The sequence below is a fragment of the Mobula hypostoma genome, chromosome 13, assembly GCF_963921235.1.
Source record: "Mobula hypostoma chromosome 13, sMobHyp1.1, whole genome shotgun sequence".
In the NCBI taxonomy this organism is placed as follows: domain Eukaryota; kingdom Metazoa; phylum Chordata; class Chondrichthyes; order Myliobatiformes; family Myliobatidae; genus Mobula; species Mobula hypostoma.
This window is the reverse complement of record NC_086109.1, coordinates 32,016,342-32,033,102: the sequence shown is the minus strand read 5'-3', so window position 1 is coordinate 32,033,102 and position 16,761 is coordinate 32,016,342.

Genomic DNA, 16,761 nt, shown 5'->3' with positions numbered 1-16,761 from the left:
ACATGGGTTAAGGGTGAAGGAGGAAAAGTTTAAAGGGAACATGGGGTGGGGGCTTCTTCACACAGAGAGTGGTGGGAGTATGGAATGAGCTGCCAGATGAAGTGGTAAATGCGGGCTCACTTTTAACATTTAAGAAAAACTTGGGCAGGTACATGGATGAGAGGTGTATGGAGGGATATGGTCCTGGTGCAGGTCAGTGGGACTAGGCAGAAAAATGGTTATGCACAGCCAAGAAGGGCCAAAAGGCCTGTTTCTGTGCTGTAACGTTCGATGGTTCTATGGTCTATAAAGTCTACTGGAGTAAACCCAGACAGCAAATCCGGAGTGGAGCCCCTAAGGTGTCTTGACATCATTAAACATCCTTCCAGCAGCTCCTGCAGCCGAGCTGGTGTCAAATGTATTGCTTCATAAGATTTCCTTTGGACTACACTGGTGAGGCCGAGAGGGGGATCGTGATGACTGGGCATCTCAGGGTCTCCATACCTTCCGCCCAGGCTTGTGATGATGATCATCATCACCCATTGTCCTTTGAGACAGACGGATAACACTCAACTAATATTTAAGTAATAATGTAAATATATTGTTTGATTAAGCATTCTTTGTTCTTTACATAATTCATTATGATTTATATTTAAAAGTTTGTAAATGGCATATGTCATTATGCCACCATGTCATATGCGTGCACCTCACTAAAAGTAAAAATGATACTAAGCACATGCATTATGGTCTCTTTCAGTTAGCTTTATGCTTTGGAAGTACAAAACGTAAGTTATAAACTTCCTGTTTGGGTTAAACTTTGTAAGTTTGTTTAAGAACCTCTTCGGTGTATTCATGCCCATGGAGACCTCAAGTTTGCTTTATCCTCTGTGGTCCAATCAAAACCGTTACAAGTAACAACTTTCTGCTTTTCAGATCTAGCACTCTAGATAACAAAGACAGGATGGTGAAGAAGGCTTCTATTGCCTGTGTCATTGAATACAAGAGTTGAGACATCATGTTGTACAAAACTTTGATTAGACTACACATGGTGTGTTGTGTCCAGTTCTGGTCACCACACTATAATTTGGATGTGATTAAGCAAGAGAATGTGCAGATAAGGTTCACAAGGAATGACTTATAAGGAGAGATTGGGTAGAATGGGACTGATTTCCTTACAGCAAAGGAGATGGAACGGTGACATACTTACTTCCTAAGCCATCACCCCTACTGGGGCATAGGCCGCCGAAAGCAGAGTCTCCCATTCTGGGCCAGTCTTTTAAGTCGTCCCCATGTGTCACCCGTCTTCCTAATATCCTTCCTCTTCCAGAGATTAGGTCCTTGGAGCTTCTGTAGCTCTGGGTTTTAATGGCATGGGGTTGCTAGCCTCATGCCCAAACCTCCCCTTCACAGCAGGGCTTGGGGGAAGAGTGAGATAGGGGAGAGAGTCTAAAACTAGAGGGTTTAGGTTTAAGGAGAGGGTGCAAAGGGTTAACAGGGATCTGATGGACAGGCACAGATGGAGATAGGTATATAGAATAAGCTGCCAGGAGAGGTGGTAGAGACAGGTACAATTAAAATTTAAAAAAACATTTGCAGAGACATATGGATAGGAAATGTGTAATATCCCATACGTGCAAATCCAAGATGTTGTTTCATTGTCAACATTTGAATAAATTATCCAGCAGAGTGAATTATGATCCACAGTGCATAGCCAAAGGTGTACTAGGATGTAGTACGTTTACCAGAAAATCTGCAATGTTAATTTTTTTTTACTGTTTTACAATATTAACACAGATCAACAGATCTGATACCATCAGAATCTATTGAAAACCTTTTTTTCAATAGATATAAAACATCCATATGCACTTAAGTTTGCATATTGACAGTACCCAGATCAGATTGTGCTTGTCTATTAAAAGCTCTTTTGATATAGTCACCTGGTAATTTTTAGCCTGCAATTTCTTTGCCATCAATGTCACATTGTAGTTAACATCAGGAAAATGTTGTTAAGAAAAATAAGATGAAATAGAAAGTAAACTAAAATTCATAAATACTCAACATTGAGAAATGTCAGCAATTTTACAGGTTGAGTAGCTTTCAGAAAATAATTATCAATTACATTAATGTTTGTTTCTAATACATTTCCTTTTGAATTTTTCCTTTTCTGACATTTCCTATAGGGCTCCTATTACTCATGTTGCATAATAAAATAATTGCTTTATATAGAAACAAGCTATTGTTAAATTATAACTATGGCTATCACCTTCATATTTTAGTTTGAACTATGATCATTGAAGTCAGGATAGTGACTTATTTTTTGCTTTTGGTCTCTTAATACTGATTATGGTATTTGTCAAGAAGCAGCCCAGTCTTATTAAGCTTTCACTGATAACATCCAGTTTCCCTTATCTACCACTACCACTAAATCCAGGGCTCCTGTCATATTTCCAAACAATTGAAATTCTCTATAGCTCAATGGCAGCAAAATTGTTGATTTCTATTTGGCTCTGACTGGAAATCGCTAGAATAAATTCCATCAAACTCTGAGTCTGTTAAGACTGAACTAGATAGTCTCTAACAAAGTCCACTTATTGATGAGCTTTCCAGCCTGCATTTAACTTGCTGCTAAGCTCATCTTCTTCTATTTCTATTTATCGCTTGCAATCCTTCCTTATCTTTTGCTCTGTTGAGATCTGTATCCACGTCTTAACCACAGAGGATCAATTTCTCCAATACTTTCCCAATCTGTGTCATCTTCCTCAGACTTGAACTAACTCAGAACTGTAAAATCAAACCCTCTATGAATACAAAAACGTTCACGTTCATAGCTTCCCTGATTCCTTGCAAATTGACTTCAAGATCCTCATTTCATATCAAACATTATCCAAAGCTTTAGGTACTCAGCGAACTAAATTCTTCAGCATGGAGCAAAGGTAACAGTTGCCTGTTAGGTCTGTATAATGTCTGAGACTTACTTGTGGGGGCGTGGCAGAAATGTTCTTCCCACAGTTGGTATTACTTTCACTATCAGTTCAATTTTACTCAGTTGAATATTGTCTTGATATCAGCGACTGTCTTTCTCACTTTGCTCTGGAATTCTGTTCATTTCATCATGTTTTAAAAGCACAAAAATATGAGAAATAGAGGCAGGAGAGGGCCATCTGACTCTTTGTGCATGCTCCACCATTCTATAAGGTTGTGTCTAGTCTTTTACCCAGCACGACTTTTTTGCATTACTCCCATATTGTGCGATTCTCTTTATATCTAAAAACGCATCCACCTCCATGACAGGTATACTTAGGGACTGATCCTTCACAGCACTCTTGAGAAGAGAATTTCAGTATTTACCACCCTCTTAGTTGATGCACTTCCTCTTATCACTGTCCTGGCCAGCCTCTTATTTTGAGACTATGACCCTTGGATCTATACATCCAAGGCACCAGTTCAAGTAGTGCGATCACTCAAGTCAAGTATGATGCTCTCTTAAGCAGTCGTCTATTATTCCCTTAATGGAGAATGTGGTGTATTTAATATTTTAGTAATATTTGAGAAATATTGTAAATATATTGTTTGATTATATACTTTGTTTACATAATTCATTACAGGTTATATGTAAGATGTTTGTGAATGGCATATGTCATTATGCCACCAGGTCATATATGCAGGCCTCACTAACATAAAAATAGTAGATGCACATCATCCAGGTTCCCATGTTTTGCTTTTTATCAGTTTAGAGAGTTACAAAACTTAACAGTAGCAATGAGCAAGTTTTAAAATGAACCCAAGATGATTACCTACCTGCTAGGCTCAACATGTTATTTTTTTCAGAGGCGGGAGAGAGACATTTAAGTTTAAAATAAAGTCAGAAAACAGACGAAATTCATGGGTTCATAAACAATGAGTACCGGGTGACGACGATGATGATGTTAATAAAACAGCAGAAGTAGCTGTCTACATCAGAAAGATACATGCATTCGCTTGCACAATGAACAACTGGTTGGTGTGCAGTCAGCCCTCTGCATCTACGGATTCAACCAGCTGCAGATCGGGATAAAAAAAACCCCAGAAGTTCTCTCTCCAGCACTCATTGTTTGAGCATTGTTCGCCTCGCGTCTCTTTCGTTCGCTACATGTGTTGTGAGTGAGAGGAAGGAGTTTGCTAGTAAGGGATGGCTGGCTAGCTATGTAAAGTGCTACAGCCTCAAGAAATGAAAGATCACGGGAGAATCGGCGTCGACTGATGCCGAGGCAGCATCAGCATTCCCAGAAGAGCTACGATGGTTGCGTCTGTACGGAGCATGTACAGACTTTTTTTTCTTGTCATTATTCCCTAAGTAATACAGTATAACAACTATTTACGTAGCATTTACATTGTATTAGTTATTATAAGTAACCTAGAGATGATTTAAAGTATACGGGAGGATGTGCGTAGGTTATATGCAAATACTACGCCATTTTATATACAGGACTTGAGCATCTTCGGGGGTGGGGGTCCTGGAACCAAACCCCCACGGATATGCAGGGCCGACTGTATACTGAATGAATTGAGCAGTATTTTAAAGCAAATGAAATAGCCAATGAAAAGCAAGTACCAGTGTTACTGAGTGCAATCGGTGGAAAAGAATACAATTTCTTTAGAGTTTAACTGCCCCAACCAAACCAGCCAAAATGAGCCTTGCTGATATTGTGAACATAATGCAGGAACATTTAGAACCAAACCTGCTGTTGATTGCAGAACACTTTAGGTTTCATAAGCAGAATCAAAAGGAAGGAGAGTCCATTTCATCATTTATGGCTGGATTGAAGAAAGTGTCTGACATTGGTTTAATGATGTACTGAGAGATCATTTGGTTTGTGGAATCTTACAAGGAAGCATTCAAAAAACGGCTCTTAACTGAAGCACAACTCATTTAAAAGAGCAGTTGAAATAACTGTATCAATGGAAACATTAGCCAGAGACACAATGGAGTTGCAGCCAGTAATGAAAGTGAGTATGAACAAAATTGCAACATCTAAACAGACACCTGCCTGGCTGAACAAGTTGTGTTGCTGTTGTGGGAAGAGCTCACATGCACCAGACCAATGCAGGTTTAAAGTTTACAGAAAATGCAACAAAGTTGAACACTTACAAACAGCATGTTGGGCAGTCAAAAATAAATGGCTTGCATGAGGAGGAGAAAAAAATAAAATGTTATGTTGCAGTTTCAGAAAGAGCACTAATCTGCATGCTGTTGATGAAAATTTTGATAATAAAGACAGCGGCGCAGGACTAGATAGCTTTGAGATTTAAATGTGAAAACTAACAAGAGACAATCAATATGGCCTACGCCAGAAATAAACAGCAAATTAATTAAAAAGGAATTGGTCACTGGATTGGCTATTTCAGTCATTTCACAAAATGAGTTTGAACGGCATTTTGAAGATATTGAACAAAACCTACAGATATCCAACTAAGAGCTTACGCTATATGGGAGAATAGATAACTCCTGTGGGAATGATATGTGTAACAGTGAAATACAACAACCAACAAGCCACATTGGGCTTGTATGTGGTAAAAAGAGGAGGGTCAGCTTTGTGGGGCAATGATTGGCTGAGAAAACTACAACTTGATTGGAGATCCATCCACTATTTACATGCTGCATCACCTGTAACAGAGTCAACTGAAGGCACGTTAAGAAAGGTACTGGATAATGCCACAGCAGTGTTCAAGGAAGACATTGGAAAACTCAAACATATCAAGGGTAAGATAGTGCTAAATGAAAATGCCACAGCCAAGTTTCGCAAAGCCCATTCGGTTCCTTATACCATCTGCGATAAAGCGGCCAGTGATCTAGATTGCATGACGATGAAGGAGTTCTTTCCAAGTTTGAATGGAACCCATGGGCAAAGCCAGTAGTCCCAGTAGCCAAGAAGAATGGATCTGTCAGGATCTGTAGTGATTTTAATGTCATTATCAAACCAGTACTCAAAGTAGATCAATACCCTCTGCCCAGGACAGAAGATATCTTTGCAAACCTTGCAGGGGTGAAATACTTCAATATATTATGTATATTATGCAATACATAATGTAGAAGTGTCCAATGTGTTTCTCACTATAAACACTCACAAAGGGTTTTATTACTATTTTAGGCTTATTTTTGGAGTAGAATCTGCACCTGCACTCTGGCAAAAAGCTATGGACCATGTAAAGCTGTCCCAGGCACTCAGTGTTGCCTGGATGAAATAAGTTTTACTGGTAAGGATGAGAAGAGTCATCTCCAAAATCTCAGGACAGTGTTAAAAGTTTAGAAGATTATGGGCTCATCGCATGATGCAACAAGTGTGAATTCTTTAAGCCACTTGCTGTGGTCACAGCATTGATGCACAATACTTACACAAGTATGTCATTATGCCACTACATATGTGCAAGCCTCACTAAAAGTGCAACAGTGTAGATATGCATCATCCTTTCTCCCATGTTTTCTTTCCATTAGTTTCTAGAGTTACAAAACCACATTCCCATAATGCCTAGAGACCCTTCACTGCTGCAGCCTTCCTCCATCTTCATTGCTGTTGTTATGTGTCATCATCTTCTGACAGCTCCACTGCTGAGGTCTTGGTTGGATTGCTCTTTGTCTGGAATCTCCTGCTTGACCTTACTACCATGGGTGACCCTAACAGGAGATATGTGCCAATGGCTAAACTCCAGACAGTATCTTAAAGTTTGATAGCATCCAGACAACTCAGGCAGTAGAAACATTATTGCAGCATCAATCTGTCAGCTCATAGAAGTTTTATACATTTTATTAAGATCACTTCCAATCCTTTTTATACTAAGGAGACAATGAACCTATTCTTATTACATTGCACATGACAAATCTGGCAAATGTCAAATCTTTACTTTAGTCTCTCAGTCACAATCTATCCACTTTTTAGGTAAGAAGACCAGATTTTTATGCTTAAGTCTAGACGTAGGCTTCCAAATCCTATATAATTAGAGCAATTTTTTTTCTACACCTGCACTGTTGCAATATTGGCCTGAACATCATATGCAAACATGAAATATAAGCATATCTGCAATCTAGCATTTTTCATCCCATGTTCTCAGTGTACATCCAATTTTATTCTTGCCATCTAATGATGACAGAATTACATCTCTTAAAGTAAACCTCCCCACTAAGCATTATTACACTGGTAGCTGAAGAACTTTATTTCATCTCGTCTAAGACGAAAGGAACGACCGGAGGCCATGGATTGCTTTGTATTGAACCTTGTTGGAAAATTACCCAGAACTATCAATCATTCAACCATGAGAATATCAACTTTGCTGAGTAAATTCTGTGGCAGCTGTTAAGAATTCAATATCCTTATTATAAAAGAAGCGAGGGTTGAACATCTGAGCCCAAGATATGAAACCACACAGAACAATTCATTTTTTTATTTAGTGTATGTTTGAGCTCTTCCCCTACCCCTTAACTAAATTGATTTCCATTTCTGATGATAATTGCTGTACATGCAAAAATAAAAGCTGGTGTGACTATTATTTTGCTGATATACGTTAGAACCTGCAAATTCATCCCCAGTCATTGATCTTCTGTAGCATCGGTGTTTTTCAATGGTGAATTTAAAATTAAGTCAAACCTAACAAAAAGATGGATCATTTGATCATGTTTGGAAATTTGGATTGATTGGCCTTTGACTGATTGTGAATCACAGAAATAAAAGGAGTGTTGGTCTCTTTTAGGGTCAACTAGCCACTGGTTATCTGGTTTACCAAATATAGCACAGTAGATTATGTAGACATTAGAATAAAAAAAGAGGAGTATTTTAACAGGGAGTAAAATTATACAACACTGATCTGTCCTTTAGCATTGATTTTACAATGAAAATGCACATATCTTAGGAGATGAATTTTCAAGACATTGATCACTTGAGTCATCTTATACGTTGACCTTCGTGTTTCCTCATAATTTAGTTGTACATTGCAAGGAATACAACTTGTAATTGTTTAAGCATCTCCTTTATATGTTAGTGAGTAAATTGCATACAGCAGTCAAGGAGGAATATGAACGGAGTTCTGCATTATTTCAGTATGAAGTCTTTGGCTTGAAAGGATTTAAAAAAGAATCACCATTCAAGGGTGAATGTTCCGATACATTATTGAATTACAGAAATAAGGAGCCGTATTTGCTTGATATAGCTTCAGTAATTGAAGAAAATTGATTTTAGAATCAGAATCAGAATCAGGTTTATTATCAGTGGCATGCGTCGTGAAATTTGTTAACTTAGTAGCAGCAGTACAATGCAATACATAATATAGAAGAGAAAAAAATATAATTAAATAAATTACAGTATTCATATATTGAATAGATTAAAATCGTGCAGAAACACAAATAACATATATTTAAAAAGTGAGGTAGTGTTCAAGGGTTCAACGTCTATTTAGGAATCGGATGGCAGAGGGGAAGAAATTGTCCCTGAATCGCTGAGTGTGTGCCTGCAGGCTTCTGTACCTCCTACCTAATGGTAACAGTGAGAAAAAGTCATGCCCTGGGTGCTGGAGGTCCTTAATAATGGACGCTGCTTTTCTGAGACACAGCTCCTTGAAGATGTCCAGGTTACTCCAAGATGGAGTCGACTAAATTTACAACCCTCTGCAGCTTCCTTCAGTCCTGTGCAGTAGTCTGCCACCCCCTCCCCATACAAGACTGTGATACAGCCTGTCAGAATGCTCTCCACGGTACGTCTACAGAAGTTTTTGAGTGTATTTGTTGATATACCAAATCTCTTCAAACTCCTAATAAAGTATAGTCCCTGTCTTGCCTTCTTTATAACTGCATCAATATGTTGGGACCAGTTAGGTCCTCAGAGATCTTGACACCCAGGAACATGAAACTTCTCACTCTCTCCACTTTTGATTCCTCTATGAGGATTGTTATGTGTTCCTTCATCTTACCCTTCCTGAAGTCCACAGTCAGCTCTTTCATCTTACTGACGTTGATTGCCAGGTTGTTGCTGTGACACCTCTCCACTAGTTGGTACATTTTGCTTCTGTATGCCCCCACGTCACCACCTGAGGTTCTACCAACAGTGGTTGTATCATTAGCAAGTTTGTAGATGGTATTTGAGCTATGCCTAGCCACACAGTCATGGGTATAGAGAGAGAAGAGCAGAGGGCTGAGCACACACCCCTAAGATGCACCAGTGTTGATCGTCAGCAAGGAGGAGATGTTATCACCAATCCACACAGACTGTGGTCTTTGGGTTAGGAAGTTGAGGATCCAATTGCACAGGGAGGTACAGAGGCCCAGGTTCTGCAACATCAAACAGGATTGTGGGAATGATGGTATTAAATGCTGAGTTATGGTCGATGAACAGCATCCTGACATAGGTGTTTGTGTTGTCCAGGTGGTTTAAAGCCATGTGAAGAGCCACTGAGATTGCATCTGCCCTTGACCTATTGTGATGAGAGGCAAATTGCAATGGGTCCAGGACCTTGCTGAGGCAGGAGTTCAGTCTAGTCATGACCAACCTCTCAAAGCATTTCTGGCATTTGTATATACTTATAGAGTTGTGACTAAGTTCTGTTGATGGTGACATTAGTATCTCTAACATTGGAAGGTAATTGAAGAAAATGGAGTGAGCACCAGGTGAGGGCTAGACCAGTAATAATAACATAGCTTGCCTCTGCGAAAATAGGAAAAGGGACGTCAACGTGGCAATGTTATTTTTAAGCACTGATTTTTATAATGTTGTGCATAATGGAATTGATTAGTCCAATCTGTTGACAGATTGATTCGCTTTGATGTTGAATTGATGTCCCTTCCTATTTGTGTTGGAGTTGGATCAACAAAGTAAAAATATGTTTAATGGAGTGATTGACAGCTGGATATGAATGGTATTAGAGGGACATTAGCATTGGAATGAGATAACTATTGGATATAAACTGGGGTCTGCGCTCCACACAAATTTTGATACCACAGCTACTTGAATCTATTAATTGATTATAACAAGACTGATCTATACGTTGTTTGGCTCCATGTCCCTTGATACCTATTCTTAATCAAAATCTTTGTCAGTTCTATATACTTCAAATGAGCCAGCATTAAAAAAAAACATCCAGGGTGATGTGTGTTAATTCCCGTCCTGGAGAAGCCTGAAGTTGGAGGCCTGATATCTGTGAGTCTGAGTTCGGGGCCAAGGACTGGAGGCCTGGAGGTAGCCTGCCCTGAGGTTGGAGACCTGTCTGTGTTTGTAAGAGTGGGTGGGTGGGAGGTTGGGAAAGGGACTTATTTTGCTGTTGTTGTTTTGTTGTTGCTGTTGCTGTTTGTGTTGTTGTGCAGAACATTGTGGGCATGCTATGTTGGCACTGGTCACTTGTGGGCTACCTCTAGTACATCCGTGTTGTGTTGATTGTTAGGAGAAATTATATATTTCATTGTATGTTTCATTGCACATGTGATAAATAAATCAGAATTTGCCTGTCTGTATGTTGGAGATGGAGTAGAGGTGGTGGTGGAGAAATAAGTTCTTGTTTCTACTATCATTTGGCAGATAAGGTTGCTTCCTGTTAGACTCTTGAACCATTTGCACTAATTTTAACTTTATGTCTAGCAATTCATCTAATTTGCTTAATTTAAATGAGCTAGTAGGAGTGATTTTACATTCTTATCTCTTTCTGAGATTTGGTCAGGAATGAAAGCAAACAAATCATTCACACAGACTACTTAACTTTATAGTATGTTTAATGTTGTTGATTGTTGGTGAACCTCTAGACAATTTCTTTATTTTGATTGTCCCAGCTGCAGAGTATTTATACAGTATTAACTCAAATGAATCAAATGTATCTTTCATATACAAATTTCTATGATCAAAACACTTTAAGCTAAATTTATGCAGCCTCTTCTCGTATCTATTTAATCCTTTGCAACTTCTTTTGGACTATGCAATTCTTCCTGAAGTGTGTGGTTCCATTTATATATGGAGTCTTGTTATTGATCTTTATCAAATTTCGCTTTATATTCAAAGCTCCAGTTTATTTCTGCAAGTCTCTACTTGCTGTACATTTGCACGTACTCACAGGCATCTTTGCACCTCAACTGTTCACAGATTTTCCACATTCGATGAGGTATTAGAACACATCTTCCTTGAGGCCAAAGCGAATAATTCCACAAAAAAAACTCCATTTGTCATTATCATGCCACTCAGTCATTCTACATATTCTCTTTCAACTTCCCACTACACTCACAATACTATCTATTTCCTAGTAATTTGGGACTTGCAGATGACATATACTTTTCCTTTACCCAAGCTGTTCATTAATATGATGAAAAGTTGAGGATCCAGGGCAAGACCTAGGGAGCACCATTTTCCTCCTCTTGCCAGTCAAATCCATTCCCTGTTCTTTGTCTTTTATCCTCTGATTTTAATCCAGGATCCGTCAATATGGCAAGTCCAGGACCGCGCTTGGAATGACCATTTGAGTACAGACTTGGCTGAGAAGCAATGTGGATAGGCACTCCTTTGTTTCCTTACAACTGAAGTTAAAACAGCGAGTAAGGAGCATGTTTGCAAGAAAGAAAAGGTCAATTTGTGTTTGTTTGAGTTCTGAGCAGACCTGTTGTTCTCTGCTGTGTTATTTAATATTTCTGAATGCCCTAAACTGAAAAGCAAAAAAACTAAATCAGAAATTTAAAAATCTGTTTTAGAATAGTTCAACTGTAAACACCCAGTAAATAACTAAATTAAAGTACATATGTAGTTAGTCAGACTATATGCAGAATGCCAATGTATGTCTTTATCTAAATTTCAGGGAAAAAGATGAGATTACCTTATCACCTTGATGCTAGTGGAGTCCTGATGAAGGATCTCAGCCCGAAACGTTGACTGTTTATTTCCCGCCATAGATGGTGCCTGACCTGCCGAGCTTCTCCAGCCTTTCATGTGTGCTGCTCTTGCGTATAGTGCATATTGTAAATGTCCACTGGTACACAAGTACAAGCTAAAAATAAGCCTCTCTCTGTGACGGGCATGCGATTGCTGATGGTAAAATGTTGACCCCATTCTATTTGATTTCTCTTCATTATTTTTCCCTTGCTGCTTTTGCAAATGGTTCCCATGTGTTATATTTGGAGGGAGAAGGCTAGGTGGAAAATAACAGCCAGGAGTTTAATTATTTACCTTACGAGTTCATTCCTGATTTTAACAAAGTCAATAGCTAACAGTCTGAATTGTATTATGGATTTATTATGTTGTAAGAATTATGGCTTGTTTATCACCTCAAGTTTTTTAAAAATGATTTGTGGTCAATTGCTAGGACATTCCGAGGTAACTGAAGTCCATATACCTCAAATAAAAGAATGTGTAGTGTTTGCTTAGTCACATTTCTTTAAAATGATATAAATGAATAGGTTATTTGAAACAATGACTATTAAGCCAAAGACCCAAACTGAAAGATTTACACAACTAAAGCATTTTAATGTTTCTTACTAGTTGTCATTTTTATGAACTAACTACAGTATAATTTTGTTTTAATTCATTACATGGGTTGAACTCAACCTAAATGAAGCAAACTGGGGAAGGTAAAATGAGAAAAGTGAACAGGCTGTGAGGAGGTCATCACATTTATTATTTTCAGTGTCAAGCTCTCCAATTTTTGAGATAATTATTCCTTTCAATCAATGGATTTAATTCTTGATGCTGCAAAAATAAATAATGGGACTTCAAAATGAGAGTTATTTTTAATCACTGATTTTTACAATGTCATGAGTAATGACTCAGTGCAATTAGTAACTTGCAGCACTTTATGCCGGATTGATGGATCCTGGGTTAGTACTTTTTTTTGAGTAGTGAGTTTTTAGTTCTGTAGCATAACAGAGAGAGATGCGGGGATGTACATGTACTTGTGAGATAAACGGGGCTTCAACAGGTTTGGTGGCAGGAAATGAATGTCTGTAACAGGCTCAACTGGCCAGAGCCACAAACTGTAGGCCAACGTGAACGACAGGAAACTCACGCCTGGATACCAGCCTAGCAACGGCTTCATAAAACTCCAGGATGGAAACTTGCCATTCTGCATGCAAGGTAAAAGAGGAACTGCACACAGCTCACAGAGAACATAGGTGCTGAAGCTTGACACTGTAAATGGCTTACCTCGTTCTCTGTGGGACAGAGATAGAGAGGGAAAAGGTAGATAAGAAATTGTATAAGAGTGATGAAAACTTTGGATTGGGAAGCATTTAAACATAAAAACATAGAAAATAGGTGCAGGAGTAGGCCATTCGGCCCTTCGAGCCTGCACCGCCATTTATTATGATCATGGCTGATCATCCAACTCAGAACCCTGCCCCAGCCTTCCCTCCATACCCGCTGATCCCCGTAGCCACAAGGGCCATATCTAACTCCCTCTTAAATATAGCCAATGAACTGGCCTCAACTGTTTCCTGTGGCAGAGAATTCCGCAGATTCACCACTCTCTGTGTGAAGAAGTTTTTCCTAATCTCGGTCCTAAAAGGCTTCCCCTTTATCCTCAAACTGTGGCCCCTAGTTCTGGACTTCCCCAACATCGGGAACAATCTTCCTGCATCTAGCCTGTCCAATCCCTTTAGGATTTTATACGTTTCAATCAGATCCTCCCTCAATCTTCTAAATTCCAACGAGTACAAGCCCAATTCATCCAGTCTTTCTTCATATGAAAGTCCTGCCATCCCAGGAATCAATCTGGTGAACCTTGTTTGTACTCCCTCTATGGCAAGGATGTCTTTCCTCAGATTAGGGGACCAAAACTGCACACAATACTCCAGGTGTGGTCTCACCAAGGCCTTGTACAACTGCAGTAGTACCTCCCTGCTCCTGTACTCGAATCCTCTTGCTATAAACGCCAGCATACCATTCGCCTTTTTCACTGCCTGCTGTACCTGCATGCCCACTTTCAATGACTGGTGTATAATGACACCCAGGTCTCGTTGCACCTCCCCTTTTCCTAATCGGCCACCATTCAGATAATAATCTGTTTTCCTATTTTTGCCACCAAAGTGGATAACTTCACATTTATCCACATTAAATTGCATCTGCCATGAATTTGCCCACTCACCCAACCTATCCAAGTCACTCTTAGCATCCTCCTCACAGCTAACACTGCCACCCAGCTTCGTGTCATCCGCAAACTTGGAGATGCTGCATTTAATTCCCTCATCCAAGTCATTAATATATATTGTAAACAACTGGGGTCCCAGCACTGAGCCTTGCGGTACCCCACTAGTCACCGCCTGCCATTCTGAAAAGGTCCCGTTTATTCTCACTCTTTGCTTCCTGTCTGCTAACCAATTCTCCATCCACATCAATACCTTACCCCCAATACCGTGTGCTTTAAGTTTGCACACTAATCTCCTGTGTGGGACCTTGTCAAAAGCCTTTTGAAAATCCAAATATACCACATCCACTGGTTCTCCCCTATCCACTCTACTAGTTACATCCTCAAAAAATTCTATGAGATTCGTCAGACATGATTTTCCTTTCACAAATCCATGCTGACTTTGTCCGATCATTTCACCGCTTTCCAAATGTGCTGTTATCACATCTTTGACTCCAGCAGTTTCCCCACCACCGACGTTAGGCTAACCGGTCTATAATTCCCGGGTTTCTCTCTCCCTCCTTTTTTAAAAAGTGGGGTTACATTAGCCACCCTCCAATCCTCAGGAACTAGTCCAGAATCTAACGAGTTTTGAAAAATTATCACTAATGCATCCACTATTTCTTGGGCTACTTCCTTAAGCACTCTAGGATGCAGACCATCTGGCCCTGGGGATTTATCTGCCTTCAATCCCTTCAATTTACCTAACACCACTTCCCTACTAACATGTATTTCGCTCAGTTCCTCCATCTCACTGGACCCTCTGTCCCCTACTATTTCTGGAAGATTATTTATGTCCTCCTTAGTGAAGATAGAACCAAAGTAATTATTCAATTGGTCTGCCATGTCCTTGCTCCCCATAATCAATTCATCTATTTCTGTCTGTAGGACACCTACATTTGTCTTTACCAGTCTTTTCCTTTTTACATATCTTTAAAAGCTTTTACAGTCAGTTTTTATGTTCCCTGCCAGTCTTCTCTCATAACCTTTTTTCCCCTTCCTAATTAAGCCCTTTGTCCTCCTCTGCTGAACTCTGAATTTCTCCCAGTCCTCAGGTGAGCCACTTTCTCTGGCTAATTTGTATGCTTCTTCTTTGGAATTGATACTATCCCTAATTTCTCTTGTCAGCCACGGGTGCACTACCTTCCTTGATTTATTCTTTTGCCAAATTGGGATGAACAATTGTTGTAGTATATCCATGCAACCTTTAAATGCTTGCCATTGCATTTCCACCGTCAATCCTTTAAGTCTCATTTGCCAGTCTATCTTAGCTAATTCACGTCTCATACCTTCAAAGTTACCCCTCTTTAAGTTCAGAACCTTTGTTTCTGAATTAACTATGTCACTCTTCATCTTAATGAAGAATTCCACCATATTATGATCACTCTTACCCAAGGGGCCTCTCACGACAAGATTGCTAATTAACCCTTCCTCATTGCTCAAAACCCAGTCCAGAATAGCCTGCTCTCTAGTGGGTTCCTCGACATGTTGGTTCAAAAAACCATCCCGCATACATTCCAAGAAATCCTCTTCCTCAGCACCTTTACCAATTTGGTTCACCCAATCTACATGTAGATTGAAGTCACCCATTATAACTGCTGTTCCTTTATTGCACACATTTCTAATTTCCTGTTTAATACCATCTCCGACCTCACTACTACTGTTAGGTGGCCTGTACACAACTCCCACCAGCGTCTTCTGCCCCTTAGTGTTACACAGCTCTACCCATATCGATTCCACATCTTCCCGGCTTATGTCCTTCCTTTCTATTGCGTTAATCTCTTCTTTAACCAGCAATGCCACCCCACCTCCCCTTCCTTCATGTCTATCCCTCCTGAATATTGAATATCCCTGAACGTTGAGCTCCCATCCTTGGTCACCCTGGAGCCATGTCTCTGTGATCCCAACTATATCATAATCATTAATAACAATCTGCACTTTCAATTCATCCACCTTATTACGAATGCTCCTTGCATTGACACACAAAGCCTTCAGGCGCTCTTTTACATTCGTTCTAAGATGAGTGACTCCCCTGTTAATATTTCTTGCAATAAAAAGAGCTTATTCTGAAAGTAAACTCCGGATTCTGGATGAATTGTTTCCATCTACAAAAGCTTACAAAGGTGGTTGTTTATAGCAGGGGCCACCAACCTTTTTTGCAACGCGGACCAGTATATTATTGACAATATTCTTGCGGACTGGCCGACCCGGGGGGGGGGGTGGGGGTGGGGGGGTGTGGTTAGGGTTGCCAGCGGATAAGAGTAGCAGTCAAATATGTTGTGTTTATCCCGAGAAAGACTACAATGACCATGAAACCTTGCGCAGGCACCAGTGCGCATGTGTGTACGCGCCGATTTTTTTCTACAAGTTGTTTTTGGCGATTCTGTTTGTGGGGGGCGGGGTGGGTGGATTTAATCACAACCAGAATATAGGTTAATGAACCAGAATGTGGCTAATACACTCAATTTCATCTCTAAAAGGGTTTATCTAACGAATTTAATATTAAACACACAGCGCATATTTTCCTCGCATGAATTTAGTGATAAGTCAATTATCAGGGGAGCTTGAAGTAAGTGTTGAATGAACTTCCAGTAGAAGTGGAAGAGGCAGGCTTGATATTGTCATTTAAAGAAAAATTGGATATGGACAGGAAAGGAATGGAGGGTTATGGGC